This window comes from Eulemur rufifrons, chromosome 30, assembly GCF_041146395.1.
Source record: "Eulemur rufifrons isolate Redbay chromosome 30, OSU_ERuf_1, whole genome shotgun sequence".
Taxonomy (NCBI): Eukaryota; Metazoa; Chordata; class Mammalia; order Primates; family Lemuridae; genus Eulemur; species Eulemur rufifrons.
In genome coordinates this window covers 62,944,581-62,957,211 of record NC_091012.1, presented here as the reverse complement: position 1 = coordinate 62,957,211, position 12,631 = coordinate 62,944,581, and the positions used below count along the sequence as shown (strand labels likewise).

Genomic DNA, 12,631 nt, shown 5'->3' with positions numbered 1-12,631 from the left:
AAAAGAGGTTGAAACAGAGAAAAACAAACTTGAATCTGAGTCGGTTGGATACTTGGAGGACCATAGTAATCTTTGGTGGCCCAACAGAACAAATAACCAAGTACTCTCAACTCAGAGATTACTGAAAGGTGAAGAAATAAATCAGAAACTCTGAGACTACATCTGTCATTCCAGTCCAGTGTCTGATTTGTCACATAATTTTGACAAGTCGCTATCTCTTATATTTGTTTTCTCACCTATAATTGAGAGAATACCTTCTACCCTTCCTCTTCCTGGTAATGGCAGGAATGGGGTTTAAAACATAAGCAAAAAACATTGGTCAAATACTTCACAATCTTGATTATACCCCCATAAGCAATGCAAATATCTTAGGAGGATCTCACCAGAAAATTTCTTCAGGGTGTGTGTGTGTGTGTGTGTGTGTGCGTGTGTGTGTTTAGTGCAAGAGGGAGAGGGAGATAGTGAGAAGACAGCCATGGCGCTCACAGGCTGTTTCTGGGGCTCAAGGGAAATGCCAGGGCTTGTGTAATTTGTCACTGGGCACAGGCAAATGAATTCTATACTGGTAGTCCTTGGGGACATTATCCAACTGCAACAACTTAATTTCAGCTAATTAATGTGGCCCCAGTTGCCTTCTACCTGTTGATGGGGAGAAGTGCCTGGGGAATTTTCTCTACGTCACACACTCCTGCTAAATCTTACTCCCAGGCCTGACTCCAGAAGCAAAGTGGGTGACAGGAAGATGAGGCTATCAGTGAGGAGCTTGGGCTACAAGCAGCAGAGCTGCAGTGTGATGTGATGTGAAGTAGCAGAGCTCACAGCACCTCACCCAGTGAGGCCTACAGGAAATAGGTGTTGGAGAGTTGCAATACCTTTGTTCATTTAATCTTCCTAATAGCTCAAGGTAGTGCACACTGGGGTTTGGAGGGGCCTGGACTGCTTGGTTTATGTCTAGCACAAAATAAACAATCGAAAAGCAGTAGCTGCTATTATTCTCATCACCATCATCATTATTGCAGCCACAGAAAGGGCCCGCTAATCCAGACCTCTTCCATTCCCCTGTCCAGGCAGGATTTCCACCATCACCACCTTCCTCCCGTCTGCACTGTCCTTCTCTGGGAGGCTAAAATTACTCCTTTGAGCTAAAGCAATGAAGACTTATTATGATGCAGGTGTTTTGGGGGAGATGAACTACCTCAAGCCTTTCTCATCCATCAGTAACTTTCCAGAGTAAGGGAAGCTGAGGTGGGGGTCCGGAGAACTGTGTGACTGCAGAAGGGGGGCTGGGAGATGAGGTTACTGGGGTCTGAGCCTCGTAATGTCACCTCAGATAAGACCAACCTGTAGTATAGAGAGCAGGGAAGTGGTGGGGACTGAACCAAGACTGCAACCTAGGCTGGCTCACTGCCCAGGCCTGTAGGGATCAGGGGCGGGGGAGAGGAAAGCAACGTAAGGCAGGAGAAGCCTCACACTTCAGCCTCAAAGCCAAGAGACCCCAGTTTTTGAGAGGGAGAGTTGATCCAGACTGGTGGAAGGGATATAATTTTCCTTTTCCTGTGCTCTCCAACATCATGAGGGGAGGCCCGAGGAAGTGTGTGTGTACGACTGGGTGGGGAGGGAAGCTGAGACTCACTAGCAGCAAGCTGGACGCTGTTTTGGACAAGCCGGCAGGATACAATAATTGATTGCCTTCTTGCTGCAAAATCAAAATGGCTTTTGATGTTCAGCCATTCATTGCCATAACTGGAATAATAACACAATTCATTTTAGCTGCAGCCCTGCAAATGGATAGCTTTAATAATGGCTAATTTGGGATGATGAATGTGCCATTTGGGGGTGACATTAGTGCTGAATAAGGAGAAGGGCGTGCAAGAGACAAAGGGAGGAAAGGATGAGCTATACAAGACTAGCCATGTTTGCTAACTTCTAAGGCTGCCAGCGCGTCAATTCCACTCCAGGAGTATTGATTTAGCATGTACCTACTCCCTACCTAGCACTGGGCTGAGGGTCGGGGAAGATTCTGAAGAGAAATATAATTAGGGTGACCATATGTCCTGGTTTCCCAGGGACAATCCTGGTTTATGATGCGACCTGGTGCAATTATTAATACCACCTCTGTCTCACTCTCAAAAGTGTCTTCATTTGGATGATAAATTATATTGTCATTCTGTGTGGATCACTCTCTGCTTTTTGTGAGAACACAGCTTTTCTGGGAAGACAAGTCTTATTTATGCACATGGAGCAATTAAAGCACATCAGGAGACAGTGTGTAACCAACAGATGAACCAAATAAGCTCAAGCACACAAATCAATGCTTATAATTTCCAAATTGGTGACAGGTATGGATTTAAATAGATTGAAGAGAACTTTCATATGCATGGAAATAAACCCCAATATACTAACTCACTTGATCTTCACAACAACCCTAATGTTACCCCCCATCTTATAGATGAAGAACCAGAGGCCCAGAGAAAAGAGTTACTTGCTCAAGGTCACAGAGCTAATAAGTGATGGAATCAGGATTTGAATCCAGGACTGTTATAACTTAAAGCCAACTATATTTCTCCTCTAGAACAGATATTAGTGCTGCCTGGAGTGATCAAGGAAGTCAATGGAGGAACTGAACTATTTCCAAGGAATGAATCTACAAGTAAAAGTGATTAGAGTTAACAGCTGGGTATGGTGGCTCATGCCAATAATCCTAGCACCTTGGGAGGACAAGGCAGAAAGATCATTTGATCCCAGAGTTCGAGGCTATGATCGTGCCACTGCACTCCAGCCTAGGTGACAATGTGATAACCTGTCTTTTAAAAAAAACTGAATAAAGTTTAAAAAATGAAAGATATAAAGTTGAGAAGAGACAGTAAAGAAATTAAGTGAGGTGGGGTTAATCAGGGATGATTTGCAAAGGAGGTGGGTTTATGCACTAGGTTTGAAACTACTGATGAATATGGATTAACAGATCAAAGAAAGGGCTTTCACATGTGTAGGAATGATACATTCTGAAGTCAGGGGGCTACTTCCTGGAAATAGTCAAGTGGATGGGAATAAAGTGGATGAGGTAAACAGGAGATGACAATCATTTGTAAGGGTTTATTTCTTAAACACGGTGGTAAATGAATGGGTGTTCATCATACTATTCTGTATACTTTCTATACCTGAATAGTTCATAATAAAATATTTTTAAAAGAGAGAGAGATTGGTCTTTCCAGATGGGGGAACTGTAGTAAGCGGGACATAGAAGCAGGGACAACACACGTCTATTCCGGAGATGTTTCAACCAGCACCCTCATGTCTGGATGGAGCACTCAGAGACTTCCGCAAAGTGATCCGCTGCCATTTCTTCCTCCCTAAGAAATGGCAGGGATTTGGCAGTGCATTTTGAAAGCCTTCTTAGGCCCTCACTCTTATTTGATTCAAGGCTCAGCACCTCTAGAAATGCCCATTTCCTGCCTTCTTCTAAGATGTGCTCCTGTGGTCTGTCCATCTTGCTTGCTGTCGGACACTGAATGCCGCCCTAACTATCAGCATGTTTGCTACTTGTGGGATTCGGTGTTTAAACAAAACCTTTGTGCCCTCCCAAGTGATTGGTCTCCTGACTGGCAGCTGAGGTCCGGGCCCCTCCCAGGCCATCTCCAGCTCCCCATGGCAGAGGCAACCCTGAGGGGCCAAGTGAGCTGCCGAGGTTGAGGTTCGAGGTTCGGGACTTGGCCTCCCTAGGCCTTGCGGCCAGTGCATAACAATAAACAAAAGCAGCAAATGAATCCACCCAAATCCCATCACTGTGGCTGCACAGGGCCATAAAAAGGCCATAACTTGAGGTCCCGTGTGTGTCACCACCAAACGGGGCTTCAGCAGCAGCTAGCACGTTTGTGAAGGAGGATCCCAGTGAATAGATCCTGTCAGTTGGCGCAGCCTGGGTGCCAGTTGGGACACCCTGGGTTTTGCTGCAAAATGAGGTGCAGGGAAGTGCTTCGGCAGGGTGTGGCGGAACCCTCCGCTGACCGCAGCGTGCCTCTGTCTGGGGCCAGGATTTTAGACCTCCAGGCCGGCCTTGCCCTGGGCCAGGGCCTTGGGTCTGAGGCGCTGCACAGTCTACATTATCTGTTTTATTTCAAGTTGTCCCTTCTCCTGGTCCAGGCTGAGTTCCCTTAGCTGCTCTCCCAGGCACGTGGAGGAGCCACAGAGGCGCTTGGCATTTCCTCCTGGTCAGCTAACCTGCGACAGGTAGCTCTAATTGTTTGACACACGCACATAAACATTACCATGCAGGGCGCTCCAGGGTGTGTGCGTGTGTGTGTGCGTGTGTGTGTGTGTGTGTGCACGTGTGTTCTGTTTCTCCTAGCATCTTTTGACCCATTCTTTAAGGCCACTTGTCCCAAGTTCCTGGTTGGATGTGATGGAGAGAGCCTAGGAGGTGTCCGGGTGGGAGGTCAGCCAGGTGTGGTAGGAAGGCTGAGTCAGGAGGCACAGATTCCTGTCCTGACTTCTCCACTGAATCAGCCTGTGACCTTGGGGAAGGGGCACAGGCCATGTTCCCAGGGAAGCAGACTCTGAGCAGAGCTTTGCGGGCAGGAGGTTGAAAGGGGAGCCCTCTCAGCACCGACACCTGCGACACCTGCGGGCAGTGGAGACAGCAGGACTGGGCGGAGGAGGAAGTGGAACTGCGACGCAGCCACCGCAAAGGGATCCCACGGGAAGCTCAGAGTTGTCCTGAACTGTGACAAGCCAGACATGTATGCTCCTGCATCCAGCAGTCTTTGGATGCTGGTCACCACCTGGGAAGGTTGCACCACCCTACGCATGGCAGCTCTCTTTAGGCAAGGGCAATTCCGAGACACGGACTCAGCTTTGCACCGTTGGCCACCAGCACTCCCCACAGCTGGGGAAATGATGCTCAGGTGCTAAAGGGGAGAGGTGGAGCCGGGCAGGGCCCCACAGCATCCAATTCAGCAAGTTACTTCCCCTCTCTGGGTCCCAGTTTTCTCACCTGTAAGATGAGTGACTAGGATGAGCTCTAGGATCCCTTCCAGCTGCAGGGCTGGGATTCCACCAGCCACCCTCTGCTCCTACCACCACCCCTTCCTCTTAAGCCACGCCTAGTTCAGCGTCCTGCCCTTCTTAAATGTTTGCAATGACTCCTCATTGACTACGACACAGTACACACTCCTGAAGGGACTTCAGCCTCCCTCCTCGTGACTTACCCTCCACGGTGAACATGGTGTTTCTGTCACACTCTCCCCTCCTTTCCTCTGCTCTTGCAATAAGGATGTGTCTGTTATGCACTCATGAGCAGGGTATAGCGGAAAGGGCTTTGGAACCAGACCTGGGTTGGAATCCAGGTCCAGCTCTCATGAACTATGTGACATTAGGCAGGTCACTTCAGCTCTCTGAGGCTATTTCCTCATTTGAGGAAAAAATGTAGTTATTGATGTCTTCTTCCTGTGGTTGTTGTGAGAAGTAAACGAGATAACATGGGTCAAGAGCCCAGTGCAAAGCTCACTAGAGCTTGATGAGTGTTAGTTCTCTTCCCTCCTCCCTTTGTTGAAACAGCTGAACCTGAACATCATCACCCCATAACTCTGGGGCTGGGCCTGGCAATCTGTGTGTCGCCCCAGGTGATTGTGACGCTGGCTCAGGTTTGAGAACCACAGTGGATCGGGGCTCATCTTGGACCACGTGCTCTGGGGTCCCCTCCACTACCCTCTCCCCACCTGAGAAGAGGGAGGCGTGACAGCAGGAGCCAGACGACTCCAGAAGAGGTTGAACTTTTGACAGGAGGCCCTGGGAGTGACCTGTGCTCTCTGGCAACTATAGGAGCCCTGGAGCAGGTTGCCGAGTTCTGCCCGGGGCCTGGCCTCACTGAACTAGAACCTCCCCCAGGTCACGGGGTGCAGCCCCTGCCTCTGCGTGGGGCCTCCCGGGACCAGAGACCCCTGAGCTTCAAGCCTACTCAGTGCAGCCTCTAAAGCAGTGGTTCGCAAAGTGTGGATCTCAACAGCACCAGGACCCCCTGGGAACATATTAGAAACACAAATTCTCAGGCCCCACACCAGACCCGCTACAGACTCAAGTTTGAGAACCACAGGCCTAGACTTTGCAAACTAGTTTAACTTCATCTGCTTTTTAAACTTTCCCATCCTCTAGCTACTTCTTCCTTACTACCCAGAAGATAAAAAGGAAGACAAAAGCATGTTGATGGAGAGGACATATAAAGCCACGTTTCCTAATTAGAGGAAACGCCCTTTCGACTTCACCGTTTGCATTTATCTGTGCTGACCAGTCATTTCGAATGGGACCTGTGGCTGGTCTGTCTTGATTTGCACTCAATACCTATTTATTTCTCCAATGGTTGGTGCTACTGGTAAAAGCTTCAGCACACAAAACAGAGCATTCATAATTTAACATAAACAAGCATTGTGAACAGAGATTTAAGCCAGCCACTGGTTTAAATTTCATTGCAGCCACTGGCTTGGTGCATTTTACAGCTCTGATTTCAGTTCCAGTCGTGAAGACTCAGGAAAGGCCAACAGATTTCTGAACATAAACAAAGGAAACAAGGGGCAGAGGTGGGGGAGGTCTGCTCCCAACCGGCAGATCAATTAGAGATCTAAGTAGATCTAGGGAGTGTTAAAAGAAAAACCTTAGACAAATTATATTTAAGAGAGTTTAATTGAGCAAAGAGTAACTTACAAATCGGGCGCCCCCCTCCCCCAACCAGAACAGGTTCAGAGAGACTCCAGTGCTGCCACATGGTTGAGGAAGATTTATGGACAGAAAAAGGAAAGCGAGGTACAGAAAACGGACAGGTACAGAAACAGCTGAACTGGTTACATCTACAGCTGCATTTGCCTTATTTGAACAGGTTTGCACAGTTGGCTGCCTGTGATTGGCCGAAACTCGGTGATCGCAGGAGAGTAGGTTAGAGTCTGTTTACACATGCACTTAGGTTACAGTTCAACACGTATGGAGAGCCCTTTAGGACGAACTTAAAATATGTCAAGAGGCAGCTTTAGGCTAACTTAATTTAACAGGAGCTAAATTAGGCCCTTTTATAGCGAGGGGGACCGGGGACTGTGCTAGGACATGACTGAGCTGTGGAGCCCTCACTGGGGAAGGAAGGGCTGGGGCACAAAGGGCTGGCTGAGGGCCTGCATAGGGGACACTGGGCACTGGGGGCTCTGTGGGAGAAGCCCAGGGAGCACAGCGGGGAGCGGGGTGGGGGCGGTCAGGCCTAAGGGCTGAGGGTGTAGACTGCTAAAGGACTTCCCTTCCCAGCCAGGGCGAGGGCTGTATCGGGGGTGGGCAAAGGCGTGCCCTGAAAACAGAGACAAGAGACTTGCTGCCAGTCCCAGGAACAAAGTGTTAAATGAGAGTCTCCTCCACCCCACTCCCAGCGCCCTTGCACCCCAACCAGCCCTGCCTGGGGCTCCCCCCCTGCCCAGCAGACAGGGGCCAAGCCAACCATTCTGGGCTCCAGACTGTGTTCCTCCAGCTCAATGGCAAGTGCAAGATCTCCCTAAGGAAAGCCTCTCTCCCGCTTGGGTCTTGTTCGTTTTTTAAATGAACTCTCTCTTTCTCTTCCCAGGGTCTTAGTAGGGGCCCAAGTGGAGCTGCCCTGAGGACTTGGGCCTTGGCTCAGCACAGAGCATGTGGGCTCAGTGGTTTCTGTTTCCCATCTTGTCACATCTGGGCAGCTGCCTCCTGGCTCCGGCCTGACAAGGATCTCAGAGCATCTCAGGGGGAAAGAGAGGGAAGCTCCAGCCACCCCAAGGGATGAGTGAAGGGAAGGGGGTTGCTGCCGTAGGGGGAGGTGTGCCCCAGACCAGGCAGCAGGGTGCTGTTAGCATACCAAAAGCTGGCTGTCCCTGGGAATCCTTTCTCTTGGCGCCAGCCGGCCCAGGTGCTAGCCTTAGGCAGTGAGTCAAGGACATGAGTCAAGGGTATGCGGCGTTCAGAGGGAAAAGGGCACTTGTCTAACCTACACACAAAGGACTAGATGAGTAGCTTGTTAGCGCACACCGGCGGCAGAGCTCATCCCAAGCGTGCACGTGTGTGTGTGTGTGTGTGTGTGTGTGTGTGTTGGTGATGGGAGAGTGGGGGCACTTACATGGTATGATCTCAGGGTATTTCGTTTTTTTAAAGTTTTATACAGTTTAATAAGTAGTTCTTTTGATGACTGCAGACATGTAAGGCTATTTGGTGGCATTCAGAAACATCACAGTAATGGTGGTTTTCCCAACTGGTATGTAGTCTTCAGTAAGAAGTTACTTGTATGAAACTGCTATCAAACCAGTAAGACCGCATTTATACATCCATCATTTTCAGGATTGTTGGTAACCTGGGCATATTTCCCCCAGATAACCTTGCCCCCTTGGGTCACAAGGCCCAACTCGCTCACGTTGACCTCAATGACAGTACCTTTGGTAACAACACCCAAAGTTGTTGTTACAACAACTGAGGATGAGTTGAGGATGAGGGATTCTTCTTTACACCAAGTATTCGTAGGCAAAAGGTAGCTTTCAGTTCAGGATGTGTTACATGGGCCTTCTTGAAACATAAGCCCATTGGCCTAATGAATCTTTCATATTTAGGTGGTTTTCTTATAAAGCCATCTCCAACAAAGCAGACTTTAGTAAACATCCTCTTCCGTGCCTTTTTCTCTCTTTCCTGTTCGAATAACTTTTAATGCTTTTGTTTCTCCCTGGGCACAAACTTTGGGCAAAGGGACTTCCCATTTTCCCGCTTTCTCTTTTCGTTTTTGTTTAATCATATTGGAAAGTACTTTGGCTCCGGATTGTCCCTCTCTGTTCAGCAGATAGGTAGGTACTGCTCCCCGTGGCATTTCTCATCATTCTTTTGTTTGATGTTTCTCTTTTCATGCATCTTGATAGTCTTTTTCATTTGTATTTTCTCAGCATGGCACTGCTTATAGTAGAGCTTAGCCTTCAGATCAATCACCTTCTTTGCCTTCTTCAACCATTCATGAGCCTCTCGACTTTCCTTTTTTCTCTTTTTCTCATGGTAATCCAAATGATACCCATAGCGTTTACAGTGTAATTCAATATATTCATTCTGTGGCATGGTGACGGCCGCAGAGCTGTCGGTTGCAACCTCCCGGGCATGAAGAAGCTCTCAATCTTCCTCAGGGTACTTCAAAGTAGTTCAGAATGCTGAAACTCCCACACTGGAGTCTATCCTTTGGATTAAGGCATTGAGAATTTAAAGTAGTAGCAATTTCCCAAACTTCCCAGCAAGAATTAGTAAATGAGGTCAGTAGATGGGTTCTCCCCCCTGAACCCCCAACTCCACACATGGAATAGAACCTTAGCGAGAGTTCCTTGTCTGGGCATGGTGGCTAATGCCTATAATCCCAGCATTTTTGGAGCCAGAGTTGGGAATATTGCTTGAGGCCAGGAGTTTGAGATCAACGTGGGCTCTACAACATTTTTTTTTTTTAATTTCAGAGTATTACAGGGGTACAAATGTTTTGGTACAGAACTGCTTTTGTACAGTTTAAAGTTTTCAGTGTGCCCATCACCCAGATAGTGTACATTGTACCCGTTATGTATGATTTCACCCATCCCTTCCTCCGCTCTCCCACCTGCTTGATTACCGTCGGGTTTTACTTCCATATGTGCACATGAGTGCTGATCAGTGAATTCTGGGTGTGGCAGTGCTCGACTATAGTCCCAGCTACTTGGGAGGCTGAGGCAGGAGGATCACTTGAGCCTGGGAGGTCAAGGTCACAGTGAGCTATGATCGTGCCACTGCACTCCAGCCTGGGTGACAGAGCAAGACTCTGTCTCTATGAAAAATTGAAAAAATAAAAATTTCTCTGCATGAACACATTCTTGAGATAAAAGCTAAATGTGGAGAATGGGCTATGGCCTAGATCAGGTAAATCTGGAAGAGGGAGGCAAATCAGAAGGTTCCATGGGGTGGATATAAGGAGTGTGGTGCACCAAGGCAGGGAGGAAGCACGGGGAAGTGAGCTGGGGCGGGGGGAGGCTGTTAAAGGCAAGCCTTTCTCCGTGGTATAGTGGGAAGGGCATGGGCCAGCTCTCCAAGGGCCTGAATTCTAGCTTGGCTGCTCCACATAAGGTCTCTTTGATTTGGCGTAAGAACTTTCTGGGCTTTGGTTTCTTCATCTGTTGGGTGGGGATAGCAATCCCTGTTCTATCTGCCTCACAGAGTTGTTGTGAGGCTCAGATGAAAAAAAAAAACATGAATAACAAAACTTTCTGTAGACTACGCAATGCAGTATGAATTTATTTTGCAGTCTTGCCCAGGGCTAGCTCTTACTGAAAGTGAGTTTATGAAAATGAGCAATTCCAGATTGTAAAATATGAGACGAAGTGTGAATTTCTTGCTTGGTTTTTTTTTTTTTTTTTAAGACAGAGTCTCACTCTTTTGCCCAGGCTAGAGTGAGTGCCGTGGCATCAGCCTAGCTCACAGCAACCTCAAACTCCTGAGCTCAAGGGATCCTCCTGTCTCAGCCTCCCGAGTAGCTGGGACTACAGGCATGTGCCACCATGCCCGGCTAATTTTTTCTATATATATATTTAGCTGTCTGTATAATTTCTTTCTATTTTTAGTAGAGATGGGGTCTCGCTCTTGCTCAGGCTGGTCTCGAACTCCTGAGCTCAAAGGATCCGCCCACCTCGGCCTCCCAGAGTGCTAGGATTACAGGCGTGAGCCACCGCGCCCGGCCTCTTGCTTGGTTTTTAATAGGCATGAGCCAGGTCTATTAGTATTCCTGGGTCTGAGGTTCTAGAATTCTCCAGCTTTACTTCCTGATAGCCCTCTTTTCTGTAGCCAGGTCCTAGGACTGTTTCCAGGTCCCGGTGGCATTTTGAAATAATTTCAGTGGAGGGCTCAGATTCGATCTTTGCAGAAACTGACATGCCCATCCCCACCCGCATCCTTCCTGCCACAGCCCCTTCCTAAAGACCTCTTCATTGCCTTTAGCATATGACCTTGCCCACATTCTCAGCCTAATTTTTCAAAGATTTTCTGGAAAATTGGGAGGCTAACTCCTTTGAGTCACTGAGTAGCACACCTCCAGGGGACACTGTTTACATCATAGACCACAATGTGAATGGCACCCCCTTGATTTGTACAACACAATCTCCCTGCTTGCCACATCTAGTCACTTCCTTAGCCCATCCTGTCCTTTCTTTGACTCACTAACTTCTACTTCTTCTTCTGGACTGAGCTCTTGCATCTTCTCCTCCTTCTGGGAAGCCTGCTCTAGCCCCCAGGGCCAGCTGAGATGGCTGTCCTCTGCTTGCACAGCTCCCTGTGCCTCCCCCTGCCATAGCACTGGTCCTACTATACTGTCATGGCCTGACTACTTGTCTTCCTCTGCCACTAGACGGTACGCTCCTTGAGGGCAAAAACTATGCCTCGTCTCTGTTCCTACTCCTTGCCCCTGGCCCGTCAGTAGTAGGCACTGAGGAAACAGTCGCTAAATGAACTGGGACTCTGGGACATGGGGAATTGTACAGCTGGAGAACTTGGGGAGTGCAACCATGACTTCCCTGCCTCACACCCAAAGGACACTGTGCTTATTTAATTACTTGGGGTGGAGCGGGGGTTCAAACAGATGTTATAACAGCTCACTTAGCAAAGGACAGTGATTAGGGTTTTCTTTTATTAACTAAATAGACAGCACCCATGTGGAATATTAAAAGCCAGATGGCATAACTTTCATTTTGTGTATATCTGGAAGGGAAGCACAAAGTGCCAGCATTGTCTTGTTTAACCTTAAGTCCAGTCTTAAAGGATACTCTCTACCCACTTCTGGGTTGAGGCAAATGCATGAAGTTACACAGGGCCTTGTTCACTTACCCAGGGAGACTAAGCCTGCTTCGCTCCACGCCAATTTCCCTCCTACCTATGTTGGTAGAAAGTAAAAGGGAAGATGAAAGTTGGAGTCTGTGATGGGCTGAATTGTGTGCCCCTAAAATTCATATGTTGTAGCCCTAATCCCCAGGACTTCAGAATGTGACTGTATATGGAGATAGGGCCTTTAAAGAGATAATTAGGTTAAAATGAGGCCATTAGAGTGAGCCCTAATCCAATCTGACTGTTGTCTCTTGTAAGGAGGGAATTTGGCCACACGAGAGACAGCAGGAGCAGGCAGGCACAGAGATGACTGTGTGAAGAGGCAGCAAGAGGGCAGCTACTTACAAACCAAGGAGAGAGGCCTCAGAGGAAACCAACCCTGCCAGCACCACAATCTTGGATATCTACCCTCCAGAACTACCAGAAAATAAATGTCTATTGTTTAAGCCAGCCAGTCTGTAATATTTTGTTACGGCAGCCCAGCAAACTGAAACAGGGCCCATTCATAGGTAAACCTTGGACTCCAGTTCAGTCTTGGGAGGCCTAGGGTAACCTCAGACACATCCCTTGAGCCTGAGTCATCTGGGTCTTAAACATGGAGTTTCACCAGAGTTGTGCTTCTCCTCCCACCCTCACCCCAGGCCCAATGTTCATTTCTTCATAGTTGAATTTGTTTGTCTTTTTCCTTCCTTCATTCACTCACCCAACAATTACTAAGGTGCTGCAAGGGATATAGCACCCTGCCCTCAAGGAACTTAATGTCTTATAATGGGTACATATC

The 12,631-nt window shown here is 48.2% G+C and overlaps 1 pseudogene; it reads right to left on the bottom strand.

The window, feature by feature from the left end:
• Positions 1-8,267: 8,267 nt before the first annotated feature.
• Positions 8,268-9,084, bottom strand: LOC138378750 (ribosome biogenesis protein NSA2 homolog pseudogene; annotated as a pseudogene).
• Positions 9,085-12,631: the final 3,547 nt, after the last annotated feature.